A 15,660-nucleotide genomic window follows, 5' to 3' on the forward strand; every position below is an offset into this window, starting at 1 on the left:
GTGACCCCTTAAACATATAGAAATAAAAATTAGTGTCTGACTTAGTATTTCCAGGACTTCAACATCTATCGTGCCCATCATATTAAAGCCTGCCCAGGCCTTGCAGACCCTCTGTTTTAGGTAAATAGATGTCCCTTGAAAATAACCCATCATTGATAACTCATTTGTCCAGCAGACTGAGGTAGACCTGCCTTGAGGGGTAGTTTGCTGTCAAGGAAAGCATGATTTACTTTCTCCACAAATGGCTCTGGACTTGCTGGTTTTTTTGTGCCTCAAGACAGACAAGGCTAAAAGAAGCTGCCCAGATTTTAATCCTGTGGTCTAGAGATCCCTCTTCAGACCTGAATCGACCTTTAGTAAGTGTTCCAAAAGACAGAAGTCTCCCTAAAGAGGAGGCACCCTGTTCTCACAAGCCTAAATAATTTTGAATACCCAATTGAGAAATCTAGAAAAGTTACCCAATCAAAATTTAAAGTGCCCATTCAGACTAGAGAATAAATATAATTCTTAGGATCTTAAAGCAGAAGGAATCTCCCCTGAGAACTACTCAGTATGCTTGCTGTGTTAAGTGCCTGAGGGGCAGCTAAGCCAGAAACTGCCTGGTGGTTCCAATTGCAGCCACATTGTAAGTCACGATGTCAAGATCTCTCCCATGTCAGTAAGGAAAAGCTGGTCTCCTCCAGGGAGTCCCACTGTGGTGTCTGTACCATGAAAACCAAGACTGCAATCCTATCATCTCTGCAGCTTCTCCAAGTGGCATTTTTGGAGGAAACAGTTAAACATTTCACCGGAGGGAGGGTTAGTTAGCATATCAAGGAGTGTAGGAGCACACCTTGTAAGTTAAATTAACCCCTTTAGCAGCCAAAGGGACTGTATTTTAAGCAGGCATAAGGCCAGCAGAGGAACATGTGGGAAAAGGTTGGCTTGGCTTCCAGCTTTACTAAGCAGACATGGCCAATGATTAGGAAATGTGTTCCTTTAAATCCTTATTGCTGGCTGCCTTTCCCAGGTCAAGGTTGGAGCTGACCATAACCGGTCACACCTGTTTTTGAGAATCCATCAGCACCAAGGCTGGCAGATTTCTCATTAGCATCCAATGGCTCATTAGAAGGCTGAATCGAATCAGCAGGAACCAGATATACATAACAGTCTGTAACCGAGATTGGAGATTCACCATTTTCCTGAAAACTGCAAATAGACATAGGAGCCCACACCAAAACAGGATCTGGCCCTCTCAAAAGTCCCCAGGGAAGATCTATTCAATTATCCAGAGGCTTTTTCTGCACAGAGGACTGCCAATGACGATTTGATGCAGAGTTACTAGAATTATCCACTATTAAAAAATTTAAAACATAAATAAGTAGGGTGAGGCGAGCCAAGGGATCCCTCAAGGTCCCCCTTATTTAACCAAATAAGCTTTTAAAGTGTGATGGACCTGTTCCACAATAGCCTGTCCTTGGGTGTTGTAAGGGATGCCAGTTTTGGGGGTAATTACAAAATCCTGACAAAACTGATTGAAACTTGACACATGGTAGGGTTATTAGCCATTCCTTGAGGCAAATATACCCATTGACATTCTTTTGTAAGGCTCTCTTAAATTAAGAGATAGGACACTGAACACAAAATGCTGACAATCAGCAGGGTGCAGAGGAATATTGAAAATACAATCCTTTAAATCTATCACAAGTAAATGCCAATTTTTTGGGATGGCTACAGGTCCTTGCATCCCTGGCTGAGTGGCACCCATGGGAATGAATCATGGTCTTATTGAACTGTCTCAAGTCTTGTAACAGCCTCAATTATCTCATTTTTTCTTAAAAACACATATTGGGGTATTCCAGGGAGAAGTTGAAGGAACAATGTGACCGGCATTGAGTTGTTCCTGAACCAGGGCATGAGCAGCCTCCAATTTTATTTTAGACTGGAGCCATTATTCTACCCAAACAGGTTCATCATTTTTCTAGATGATAGTTATTGGAGGTATAGGAAGCTTTGGGTGCAATCGCCCCCATTAAAAATGTCCCAATCCAGCCGTGCGTTGGTGGCCCACACCTTTAATCCCAGCACTCAGGAGGCAGAGGCAGGTGGATCTCTGTGAAATCGAGGCCAGCATGGTCTCCAGAGCAAGTGCCAGGATAGGCTCCAAAGCTACACAGAGAAACCCTGTTTCGAAAACCAAACCAAAACAAAACAAAACAAAAATAGTCCCAATCCTCTCCTGTCTCCAGGTGCCCTCTTTACCTGGGGTCTGTCTGACACAGGCAAGGGCTCACCCTGTAAATTTTTCCCAATCTCCTTTCCTGCCTTGCTCTTTAAGCACACCCTACACAGGAGGCTTGACCCCATTGCTTCTAGGACATCTGGGTTCATACCTAAATTACTTACAGATAAATATTGTGGGTACACCTCATTGTTTGGCAATTTTGAGGAGCAGAATCTCTAGCTAAACCAAATTGTATATTTAGATTTTGTTATTAATGACGAAAATTATGAGGCTGTGAAAAATCTGCCATTTTCATTAAACAATCTGTTAACTCCATCCCTTTAGCCAGTAGGCAGGGGAAAGGCCTGAACAGCTCCCAATGTGACCAATAAATTTAGCAATTTTTTAGGTGAACAGCATATTTAATTTGTCCAAATAACATTTTGAACCTGATCCTCTATGTATAGAATTGTCTAAACAATTTAAAGAGCCATAAAAACCATATTGATTCTTAGTCCATAGATTAACTGAATCATATTATTAGATGGGGAGAGACCATTGCAACAGCACATAAATTCATTCTCTGAGCTGTGGTTGGGGCCTTCTCTCCTGTATATTTTTACTAGTAATAACATAAGCTGCTCTTCTATCAGAAGAACCAATAGTAAAAATTGACATAGTATTTTCATGGGACTGCTTCTTACTATTTTGGGAATCTGAAAGGATGTATTAGCATAAATTGCAACAGCCCAAGAGTTGGAAACTGATTATCAATTTTCTTTGAAATCAATTAAAGGTTTTAAATGGCAGCTGTCTCCTGAGAGGCTTTTTCTCAAAAATCTTTATCAAATCATGTATCAACATTTACTTTCTAGATTTTTCTTTACAACTATAAAAATTTAAGGGGATTTCTGCATCTTCTCCTCTACCAAATTCCATATAATCATCCATAGATTTCCCCTGCCCTCAATCAATGCTATGGGCTTCTGTTATTTTTCCACCAACTGAATCTTGAGGATTCAAATCAACCTCTCCTGTTAAGACATTGAGTGACCAGTTGGATGTTCTTATTGACTATAATTAAACAAATTTTGGTAGCTAATTTACTATGTCTGAGACAAACCATATCCAAGGCAATTTAAGCAGTTCCTTTTGTCAGCATTCATGCATTCACAATCCTACATATATCAAACATTCATGTGTGGCCACACCAAACATTCACAACTTGCATACATCTCACATTTCTCATTTTACTTGGGTTATGATCAGTCTGTTGAACTGAAAAATCCCTAATTGAAATCTCTGGTAACACAGCAGTTACAGACAATTCTTGAATTATGAGCATCCAAAATTTGAACAGATCCAAATTTACCTATGTTGCCTTTCTTTCTCCATTAGTCTTAAGCACAGTTTCTGGCTGGCTGTATCAATAGCATGTTCATACATTTGACTGGAGTCAGCCAAAGCTACATCTCCCAAGGCTACAAGTGATCTAAGTTCTGACATTGACCTTAGCCTAGCCTTCTCCCCTCTGACCTGCTGTAGGTCATCTGTGGCTGCTTCCCTCTCCTCCATCTGGGGAACAAACCCAGTTCTCTTTTCTCATCTGTTGGTACTCTCTCTGACTCAGTGCCCTTCCTGACCATGTCCAAAGCAACAGCTAGAAGGCTCTGTGTATTTCCTCCTCCCCATGCCCTGCTCTCTCTAATGCAATAACATTTTTAACTGAAGATTCTGTTGGTCTGATATCTAAACAAATCCCAATAAACCCATGCATGACATTTGTATTTACTATTGCTCTATTTTTCTCATTTTTCTATTTTTATATATATTTTCTTTTTCTATTTTTCTATATTTTAATTTTTTAATGTCTTTTTGAGACAGAGCTTCTCTCTTTCCAATCCAGCTCCATTCAGAGCTGTGGCACATTACACTACCTTACAAGCCTAACTCTCTCAGGAGTTGAGGCAACCATGACAATGCACGCACTCCTACCTTGACCTTGATGCTGGCCAGCAAATCCACTGGTGATCCGTCAGTGTGTATTCCCTTCTTCATCTTGGTGAGGATCTCCACTATGTAGCATCCAGTGCTACTACTTCTTACAGGATCCAGCAAGGGACATGCAGATTAATAAAGACAAAACAACTGGTCACTCTTGAAAGAAAAATGCCAATTTTATTTAGAGTGGTGTTGACTTCTATAGCATCAGCAGTTCCCTAGGAAGTAAATGAGATCAAATTCCAAGCTCTTAAGCCCCTTGCCCTATGCAGATAATCTGCATATTTGTAAACAGTCCTTTTGGGAGGAGGGAAAATAGGAAATATCACCTGGCTGTAGGCAGCCAGGAGCTTCAACAGGTGTACTGCTGATCAACCCTAGATAAGAGAAGAAAAGCAGCCTCCCAGGGGTCCCCCACACCAAGGGCCACTGCCCAGCTCAACACAGGGACCAGCAGAACTTCAATGAGGCTCATGGTCCATCCCATCCCAAGAAGTCCAGATTCTATATCTCAGCCAATATGCTCTACCTGGTCTGGGGACACAGGCCCACACACTCACCATGGCATGGATTGTGGTCTTCCTTACAGCTTTCCACAGAAGAACAAGAGGAGAATCCTGGAAGGAACCTGTAAGCTACCCTCAACGGCTGCTCCTGATGGATGAGCCTTCCAAAAGTTCATCCTTAGTTAAGACTACACTGCTGGCCTTCAGGATTTTAGCAGTCACCCTCCTGAATGAGCAGAGATCAAATGACTCAGATCACACAGGCACTCCCAGATTTGCCCTTCCACACTATACTCAGTTATGGTCTTGATGTGGGAAATTAGTAATTTAGTAAAATCCTCCAATCTGGCAGAGCACATCCTGTTCCTCTTCCATGGCACAGGTTGCTGTGTGTGCACATTCAATTACATGCTCAATGTTCAGCACAGCCAACCCTTTGCTTCTAAGCTGGGAAGTCCTGCAACCAAACACAGAGCACATTCAAACAGCATCTGTTGTTGTAGTTGAAGAAGAAGCAGAAGCAGAAGAAGAAGAAGAAGAAGAAGAAGAAGAAGAAGAAGAAGAAGAAGAAGAAGAAGGCCCTGGTTGAGAACACAATGAAGTGGTTATAAAAATGTCTTGAAGACAGAGAAAATGATAGTGGATATGATGTATATATAACCCCCAAAATTATATTTAAAAGTTGAATCAGGCATTATGGTCCTGTGCTCCAGAGACTGGGGATTTGTGTCAGAGCACACGCAGTACTACTCACACTATTTTTCTCAGGGTTATCATCTTAAACCTGGAAAAAACAATTCTGTTAGGCAGTGCAAGACCATTTTATCCAGTTCTTTTTCTTAGGTTGAAATGTTATAACTACAGGAATTTGGTTTCATGATGAGTTCTTTTCTTTATCTAGATTCTTGTTTGCCTGATCCATGAAACTGAGAAATGGAATTCAGGACATTAATGGAACATCTAATATTGATTACCTGACTCCACATGGTAAATGTCAACTACTGTCACAGAAGGAACTCTCTCTTCCTTCCCCTACTTTCTGTCTATAACTACACCTGCTTTTCAGTTGGTGAATGAAATTCTTACACGGGTTCCTCCTTCATTTGTAAATTCACAATAAAATCTTAAGAACTTGGAGGATATCCATTTACTTGTTATTTCCTTCCCAGAGAAAAGTCAAGGCTCAAGATAGAATGAATTGGATGACTGTCTTTCCAGTAATGTGCAGGAGAAGCAGGGTAGGTGTTCAAAGTAATTCTCAATTACATAGTGTGAGGCAAGCTTGAGCTATGGGAGACATTGACCAAAAGCAGTGGTTCTCAACTTTCCTAATGCTGTGACACTTTAATTCATTTCCTCATGATGTGGCCCCCCCAACTGTACAACTGTTTTCAGTGCTTCTTCATAACTATAATTTTGTTGGTATTAATTATAATACAGAACCCACAAGTTGAGAACCATTGCTCTGAACTGATACATATTAATGAGTAAACACCACTGAAGATAAAAGTGAAATGAAATTCTTAAGCAAGGAAACAATGGAAAAAATAGAAACAAAGGGATTATGACCGTAATGCATTTAAGGAAAGGAAATTTTAAAAATGTTGTCAATAATTGATTTGTTAAAACAGATAAAATAAATGAACGTATGCTTAGCTATGCTGACTTTCAAACAATGTAGGCTCTTTCCTAGTAGGGATACTGTCACTAATAAGACATTGTATGAATTTTGTCATATCTAAAATGATAGCTACTGAGTACTGTAGGGTGATTCATGGAGCTACAGCCAATGGCCTGTACCTGTAACCTCTGAGCTGACTTAATTGTATCAAACAGGATGGCATACATATTTCTGCATAGAAGAGTTGCCTAATTGTAAATTCAATATTCATTTGCTGAAGATAACATTTCCAAGCTGTCTCTGTTCATTCATGACATGAATTAAAACATGTTGGGAAATTACAAAACATTAGTTACATCACAGTCAAGTCCCTTTTCATGATGGTGACTCCAGCAGTTGATATCTAAACAAATCCCAATAAACCCATGCATGTCATTTGTATTTACTATTGCTCTATTTTTCTCATTTTTCCATATATTTTCTTTTTCTATTTTTCTGTATTTTCCTTTTCTAATTTCTTTTTGAGACAGTGCTACTTTATTTCCAATCCAGCTCCTTCCGGAGATGAGGCACACTTACAGTACCTTATCAGCCTAAGTCTTTCAGAAGTTGAGGCAACCATATAAACAAACCCACTCCTAACTTGAACTTGATGCTGGACAGCAAATCCACTAGTGATTTGTATTCCCTTCTTTCTTGATCTAGGTGAGCACCTCCACTATGTAGCATCCAGTGCTGCTGCTTCTTACAGGTTCCAGCAAGGGATATGCAGATTAATAAAGACAAAACAACTGGTCACTCTTGAAAGAAAAATGCCAATTTTATTTAGAGTGGTGTTGACTTCTATAGCATCCACAACTCCCTAGGAATTAACTCAGATCAAATTCCAAGCTCTTAAGCCCCTGGCAATATGCAGATAATCTGCATATTTGTAAACAGGCCTTTTAGGAAGAGGGAAAATAGGAAATAGCACCTAGCTCTGAGGCAGCCAGCAGCTCCCCAGGTGTATTGCTGATCAACCCTAGATAAAAGAAGAAAAGCAAACTGCCAAGGGTCCCCCACACCAAGGGCCACTGCCCAGCTCAACACAGGGACCAGCAGAACTTCAACTTGGCTCATGGTCCATCCCAGCCCAAGCAGTTCAGATTCTATAGCTCAGCCAATCTGCTCTTCCTGGTCTGGGGATACAGGGCCACACAATCACCATGGCATGGCTTGTGGTCTTCCTTACAGCTCTCCACAGAAGAATAAGATGAGAATCCAGGAAGGAACCTGTAAGCTACCCTCCACTGGTGCCCCTGATGGATAAGCCTTCCAAAATCTCATCCTTAGTTAAGACTACCCAGATGGGCTACAGGATTTTAGCAGTCACCCCACTGAATGAGCAGAGATCAAATGACTCAGACCACACAGACACTCCCGGCTTTGCATGCTTCCACACTATAGTTAGTTATGGTCCTGATGTGGGAAATTAGTAATTTAGTAACATCCTCCAATCTGGCAGAGCACATCCTGTTCCTCTTCCATGGCACAGGTTGCTGTGTGTGCACATTCAATTACATGCTCAATGTTCAGCACAGCCAACCCTTTGCTTCAAAGCTGGGATGTCCTACAACCATACACAGAGCACATTCAAACAGCATCTGTTGTTAAACAAACAAGAAGAAGAAGAAGAAGAAGAAGAAGAAGAAGAAGAAGAAGAAGAAGAAGAAGAAGAAGAAGAAAGCCCCGGATGAGAACACAAGGAAGGGGCTATAAAAATGTCTTGAAGACAGAGAAAATGATAGTAGATATTATGTATATATAACCCTCAAAAGTTATATTTAAAAGTTGAAACAGGCATTATAGTCATATGCTGCAGAGACTGGGGATTTGTATTAGAGCACATCCAGTACTAACTACATTATTTTTCTCAAGGTTATCTTCTTAAACCTGGAAAAAACAATTCTGTTAGGCAGTGCAAGACCATTTTATCCAGTTCTTTTTCTTAGGTTGAAATGTTATAACTACAGGAATTTAGTTTCATGATAAGTTCTTTTCTTTATCTAGAATCTTGTTTGCCTGATCCATGAAACTGAGAAATGGAATTCAGGACATTTATAGAATATCTAATATTGATTACCTGACTCCACATGGTAAATGTCAACTACTGTCACAGCAGGAAATCTCTCTTCCTGTCCCTCCCTTTCTGTTCTATAACTACACCTGCTTTGCAGTTGGTGAATGAAATTCTTACACGGGTTCCTCCTTCATTAATAAATTCACAATAAAGCCTTGAGAACTTGGAGGATATTCATTTACTTGTTATTTCCTTCCCAGAGTCAAGTCAAGGCTGAAGCTAGAACGAATTGGATGAATGTCTTTCCAGTAATGTGCAGGAGAAGCAGGATTAGGTGTTCAAATTAATTCTCAATTACATAGTGTGAGGCAAGCTTGAGCTATGGGAGACATTGACCAAAAGCAGTGGCTCTCAACTTTCCTAATGCTGTGACACTTTAATTCATTTCCTCATGACATGGGGACCCGCCAACTGTACAACTGTTTTCAGTGCTACTTCATAAGTATAATTTTGGTGGTATTAATTATAATATAGAACCCACAGGTGGAGAACCATTGCTCTGAACTGATACATATTAATGAGTAAACACCACTGAAGATAAAAATAAAACGAAATACTTAAGCTAGGAAACAATGGAAAAAATAGAAACAAAGGGATTATGGCCGTTATGTATTTAAAGAAAGGAAATTTTTAAAATGTTATCGGTAATTCAGTTTTTAAACTCCCATAGCTTGAGCTATGGGAGCTATGGGAGACATTGACCAAAAGCAGTGGCTCTCAACTTTCCTAATGCTGTGACACTTTAATTCATTTCCTCATGATGAGGAGACCCCCCCAACTGTACAATTGTTTTCAGTTCTACTTCATCACTATAATTTTGCTGGTATTAATTATATAAATATATGTGTTTTCTGGTGATCTTAAGCTAGTCCTGTGATAGGGTCATTTGATTCCCCAAAGGGAGCTGTGACCCCACAGGATGAGAACCATTGCTCTAAACTGATACATATAAATAAATAAACACCACTGAAGATAAAAATGAAATGAAATTCTTAAGGAAGGAACAATGGAAAAATAGAAACAAAGATATTATGGACACAATGCATTTAAAAAAGGAAATTTTAAAAATGTTGTCAATAATTAGTTTTTTAAACAGATAAAAATAAATGGAAATACGCTTAGCTATACTGACTTTCAAACAATATAGGCTCTATCCTAGTAGGAATACTGTCACTAATAAGACATTGTATGAATTTACTTATGTCTAAAATTTTAGCTACTGAGAACTGTAAGGTGACTCATGCAGCTACAGCCAATGGCCTGTACCTGAAACCTCTGACCTACTTAACTGTATCAAACAGGATGGCACACATATATCTGCATAGGCAATTTGCCTAATTGCACATTCAATATTCTTTTGCTTAAGATAACATTTCCAAGCTGTCTGTGTTCATTCACGTGACATGCATTAAAACATGCTGGGACATTACAAAAACATCAATTGTATCACAGTCAAGTCCATTTTCATGATGGTGACTCCAGCAGCTGATTGCCTTCCCTGTTTCCCCTGCAGTGTACACAATACACTACTCCTCTTGTTTTGGTCTGAAGACAGAAGCAATGTTCCACATGCATATCCTTTTCCTCTGACTGCTTTGGATAGTTGACTACATGACTCAAATGGACAATTTTAAATCTCTGAGGTGGTACAGTCATTTAATTGAAGAATTTTGGAGGTGTAATATAGAGGTCAGTCAGGACATTGCCATGGAGAACAACAGACTGTAATCAAAGCCACTGACATCACCATAAGAGTGAAACATTTTTTCAAGATGGAAATGCAGCTGTCCTAGAATTAATATGCCTTTCCAGGGAGAAATCACTTCACACACTTAGGAGGTTAATAAGGAATAATCTCTCTATTTATGGTATGCATCCAACTCTACGTAAAGCTCAAAGTGGAGCCAGTTTAGACATATTTGCATTCCACAAATGACATCATCATTAAGTGTCTTTAGATTCATACTCCAGGTGGAACTTTGAACAAATTAAATAGACAGGCATCTTGTAGGTCTACCTACTTAGGCATATGTGAGGATTACACAGCAATGATATATGCCAGAATAAATTAATTTCACCCGTGATCTGGTCTTGAACTCACCTCTGCCTGCCTATGCCTCAGGAGTGCTGAGATTTAAGCTTCTAAGGAAAAGAGCATCTTGTATACTACTCTGGTGGGAGGGGGGAAGAAAGGAATAGACCTCTATGAAGTAGCAGGAACACAATATGAGGGGACAAATTCAAGAGGCAGCTACTCAAATGTCACCACACAAAGGGATCACAGGGTATCTCTAGAACATTACTAAGACAAAAGTGGCCATTGGACCAATAACAACAGCACCATATGGTGGGAGGAGTTGGGTTCGCAGGATCTGAAGCAATCTTTCCAAAAAGGCCTTGGCCCCACATAATTATCAGCTCTCACAGGCCAATTCCTAGTTTTAGTAAGGGTTTGGGTTTTACTGTCAATACCCCAAGCCTTTATGGGAATATCCCATGAAATAGGCCCAAGCTATTAAAGCTGACAAATGAAAATTAAAATTAATAAAAGTTTCAGAACTTGGGCCCTGAAAAGAGAATATCTACAGGTAAGGCAAAATTTAATTCATTAAAACAGGAGTGCCATGGGCGGCACCTGACAGCTTGCTCTCAGAGAAGGGGAGGTAACTGTCCACCACTCCAGTTAACATTCTTTTGCTAATTGCTGGTTGTAAACATCCTGCAGCCTCCCTAGGTTGGAAGTCTGTTGGCCCCAGGCTTCTGCATCTCAGGCTCGGCCTGGCCCCAGCCTCTGTGATTCTCTTGCCCTAGCAGCCTCCCACCAAGCCCGCAGACAGCCAGGTCGCCAGCGATGCCCCCACAGCCGAGGGGTCCCAGGCAGAGGGCCATGCCGTGCCAGATGGCAGAGAAGGAAGCTGGCTTTGAGGCAGAGGGGGAGGACAAGGATGACAGCTTCCTCCTGCTGCAGCAGTCTGTGACTCTGGGCAGCTTGACCGACGTGGACCAGCTCATCGCCAAGATCGGCGAGACGCTGAAGCTGGACACAGCGCACAATGGCCCTGCCTCGCAGAGTGCTGCCCCGGGCCCCCCGCCCCTGCGGGTCCTGGCTGCGATCTCAGTGGAAGAGAACCGGTCCCCAGCTAGGCAGATGTTGCGATCTTCTGTGCCTGCAGAGACCGGGGCCCCAGCTCACCCCAGAGCCATTAGCTGCATGCTGTGGGAGCGCGGGCGCGTGCAGAGCCGGGCGGCACCCTACTGCGTGGCGGAGCTAAGCCAGCGCCCTATGCCCTAAGTCCTGGCAGCCTGGCCTTGAGGGACCTCCGGTGGCAGGAAAGCCTAGCACCCCACAGCCTCTTTCAGGCCCATGCCGGCGGGGTTGGCCCCAGAGCAGAGCCATGTCCCGCCTTCTGCAACAGCAATGTGGATCTCAGCCTGAGACCCACACCAGCGATGAAGATCCTCACCACTCCTGCAGCAGCTCCTGCTTTCGGGAAACCTCATCAAGGAGGCAGTGTCGCGGCTACATTCACTACAACTACAGCTACAGGCAAATCTTTCCTCACACCGATTCCTCAAGCCTCTGTCCGCCCCTGTGCAGGAGCCCCCATCACCTGGGAGCCCTTGAGCAGCCTGCAGCGACCCTGGCACTTGGGTGAGGAGGGTGCTGCTCAAAACTGGGGAGGACTTTCTTGTCCCTGGCAGCTAACAAGCAGGGTAGCTATCTCACCACCCTGTACCTGTGGACCAAGGGATTCACCCAGATGTGGCTAGTAACAAATCTACACTTCGCACCCAAGTGACTGGAATTGTGGCTGAACTGATTATAGGATTTTAACTTAACTGAACTGTTTTTGAATAAATGTGTTCAGGTTTTTGTTAAAAGAAGAAAAAGATTCCTGCCACCAAGGGGATAATTGACAGTACCCAGTGACCCTCTAACCCTGCAAGCCCATGCCCTGTCTTATTTCACTCAAATGTATCTCACTTAAAATATATAGTTACTGCTATACTCTGTGCTTTGTATAACCTGAAGTAACCATGGAAACCCTGTAATTTGTGGCTTTCAACCTTTGGTCTTCCCCTGTAAAAGCTTCTCTTTTTGGGTGGTTGGTATCTCACTTCCCTGCCATGCAGTGAGATCCTAGCTGGCCAGCTTGAAATAAAAAGAAACCTTTTGCTTTTGCATCAGAGTGTCAAAACCTTGGTTTAGTCTCTGGGCTCCAGGAACTTGGCACAACAATTTGGTTTCCTGACCATGAAACTCAAAACCCTACCAGGACTCAGAACTCATAGGTATTCAACTCCAACTAGTTGGTTGAGTAAATGTTTTTTATTTGTCTGGTAAGTTCATGTTCCTCTAATTTATGTATGCTAGGGTAACAGGTAATAGAGGTAACAGGCCAAGAGCTTGGCAGATTTGCCTACAATGCCAGGCCTGGGCAACCTAGGAGAAGTCCTCAACTTTTCTTCTAGGGCAGGTATTCTATGGAGAGTTGGATCAAATCTGCAATCTAGGTTAAAATAGGTGGTTTAATTGAGAACTTCTGTTGGTATAATAGGGGGTCCAATTGAGGACTTCCAATGGTAAATGTAGGAATCTGGGTATAGGCACTTTATTACTAGTCTCCGCCCTATGTTTTTGTTTGTCAGTTTGTCTTTTCTTGAAGGATTATGACTCAGGACAGAATCTAAAGGGACAGACCCCTTCCTCCCCTTTGAAAAACAGGGGGGAAGTTACAGCCTGGTGGAGGACAGGACACTCTGGCTCCTTGCATGCCCCTAGACCAGCCTGGGTTACCAGCCTCCTGATGGAGGCTCCTGGGGCTACATAAAAGCCTGTGAATGGCAGGCACTCAGAGCCTGCTTTCCCAGGGCTTGGGTGGGAGCTGGCTTCCAGAAGGACTTGCTCTGCCCCTCCCTCCCTGCAGGGTGACAGTGGCCTACAGCATGCCTTCTGGGAGCAAGCATCCTCCACATAGGCCTCAGTCAGTTGTGGGTTCAAGGATGACAAATCCTTGGGAGAAGGATACCTGTGGGGTGCACACTGGGCAAGCCAAGGGCTGGGTGCCTCCAAATCTAAGTGTGCCCCTCTGGCCCTGCATTCCTGGGAAGCTGAGGTCCCAGCAGGTCTATGGGCAGAAGGGGCTCAGAGGGTAGCAGCAGGCCTGTGATTGTTGGAGGGAGGGGCATCATCAGTGTTGCTCAGCCACCCTGGGAATGTTGCTCAGTGATGCCTCTTCACCATTGGCCAGTAAGTGCAGAGAGCGTGAATGCAGCCTGGGTGGCACTTGCTTGCTCATGAGGCCTAAAGGGCATGAGTGAACCTTTGGAAACCTTGCTGCTCTTAGGAAAGCCATGGTCCCCCAAAGTTAACACTCACTGGCTCACTTGCCTGTCACAGCTCTCTCCAGTGCTAGCAGATGGGATTCCTGCACCCTGACTGAAAAGTTACCCACTCCTAGCCAAACAGGCTTGGCTTTGTGCTGTAAAGTTACAGCCTATGGATGCTAGGTTACTGTTATGACACTGTAGCCAGACTTTCCTCCACCATGTCTGCTCTGGTCATTCAGATTCAAGGGCTGGTTACAAATTGTTATTGGTTAGGGTAATGAAAAATGTTTTTCAAAACCACTGGCAGCCAAGGACAGTTTGTGCCAATCAGTGCTGCCTCCATTTCTTCCTAAGCCAATTATATTAACTTATGCCATTCTGTATACTTTGGGAAGCTTTGACGTTTACATAAAAGTCAAAGAGATATTATGTTTAAAAATAATGCTTTCCCTTCCATAGGAAAAAATATATGTGTTTTAGTCATCCAAACATAAGGAGTTACATTTATTTGTCATCATTTTAAAAAATTGGTACATATTATTATTAACTAAAAAAAGCGGGGATTTAGGGTAAAGGTTTTTATATCAACTAAAATATAATAATATATAAAAGTTGTACTAAGTTTTACTGTCAGGGGCCGGGAATTCAGTGCCTGCCCTGTGTGTGATTCCTGCTAACAATTAAGATGGAGAAATAAGGTTAAAAAAATGGATGGTATGTAGATGTGATGGCTATGTGAAGACTTGGTATGATCTGTCTGATGCAAGAAGACCAAATGTGTTAAAAAATTAGATGTAGGAGATGTCAAATGGGGGTGCACATTCGGATGTCCACAGAATACAACAAAGCATCACAGAAAAGCATTGGAAAGAGCTTAAGGTGTTGAGAGTAGGATTCTGCTTCTCTGAGCAATAAAAAATAAAACAGGAGAGTTGTAAGGAGGTATGAATTTTTTTAATTTTTATTTTATTTTATTAGTTCAAATTAGGAACAAGCTTGCTTCAGATGTCAATCCCTTCTCCCTTTTCCCTCACCCCCAACATCCCACCTGCCCCTAGCCATCCCCACTCCACTCCCCAGGCAGGGTAAGGCCCTCAAAAGGGTTCCCCAAGGTCTACTACATCATCATGGGCCAGGCCTAGGCCCTTCCCCATGTGTCCAGGTCAAGAGAGCATCGTTCATATGGGATGGGCTCTCAAGATCCCTTCTTTATTTTAGACCTTACATATTTAATACTGTGCATTACTCCTGTACACATGGAAAAAAATTAAGTTCAACATTTCTAGAACAATATGGATGTTAATTTTTGTACAATGCCAACTGAATGGGGTAAACTTGGATACTTTTTTCCAAAGATGACAGCACAGCTAAAGTTTCCAAAAATTCAAATTGTATATATGTATATATGTATATATGTATATAAAAAGACCAATAAAGGTAATATGTTATGCATCAATAGCAGCAACAGCTTCTCCAGGTTCTGCAGTCATTTAAACAAAATTGTAGAGACATCCAGCACTCTCCATTAAAAAAAAAAAGTAAAAACCAAAATCCCAGAAAAACAGCACAGTTCTGTTACCCTTGAGGAACCTGACACCATTTCTTTTTTAAATTAGCTTGTCAATCTTCATCTGGAAGGAAACCATTCTCAGAAACATCATTAAAAGCAGCTCTGATAAAGCACAGTCGCTACTATGTATCATAAAGCAGGTCCACATATGAGTGAGTACATATCATTTTTGTCTTTTTGTGATTGGGTTACCTCGCTCAGAATGGTTTCTTCTAGATCCATCCATTTTCCGGCAAATTTCAAGATTCCATTGTTTTTTAGTGCTGAGTAGTACACCATTGTGTAAATATACCACCTTTTCTCTATCCA

General features: G+C 42.0%; 1 pseudogene; it reads left to right on the plus strand.

The window, feature by feature from the left end:
• Window positions 1-11,337: 11,337 nt before the first annotated feature.
• LOC113838016 lies at window positions 11,338-12,156 on the plus strand (annotated as a pseudogene).
• Window positions 12,157-15,660: the final 3,504 nt, after the last annotated feature.

This window comes from Cricetulus griseus, unplaced genomic scaffold, assembly GCF_003668045.3.
Source record: "Cricetulus griseus strain 17A/GY unplaced genomic scaffold, alternate assembly CriGri-PICRH-1.0 unplaced_scaffold_1, whole genome shotgun sequence".
Classification (NCBI taxonomy): Eukaryota; Metazoa; Chordata; class Mammalia; order Rodentia; family Cricetidae; genus Cricetulus; species Cricetulus griseus.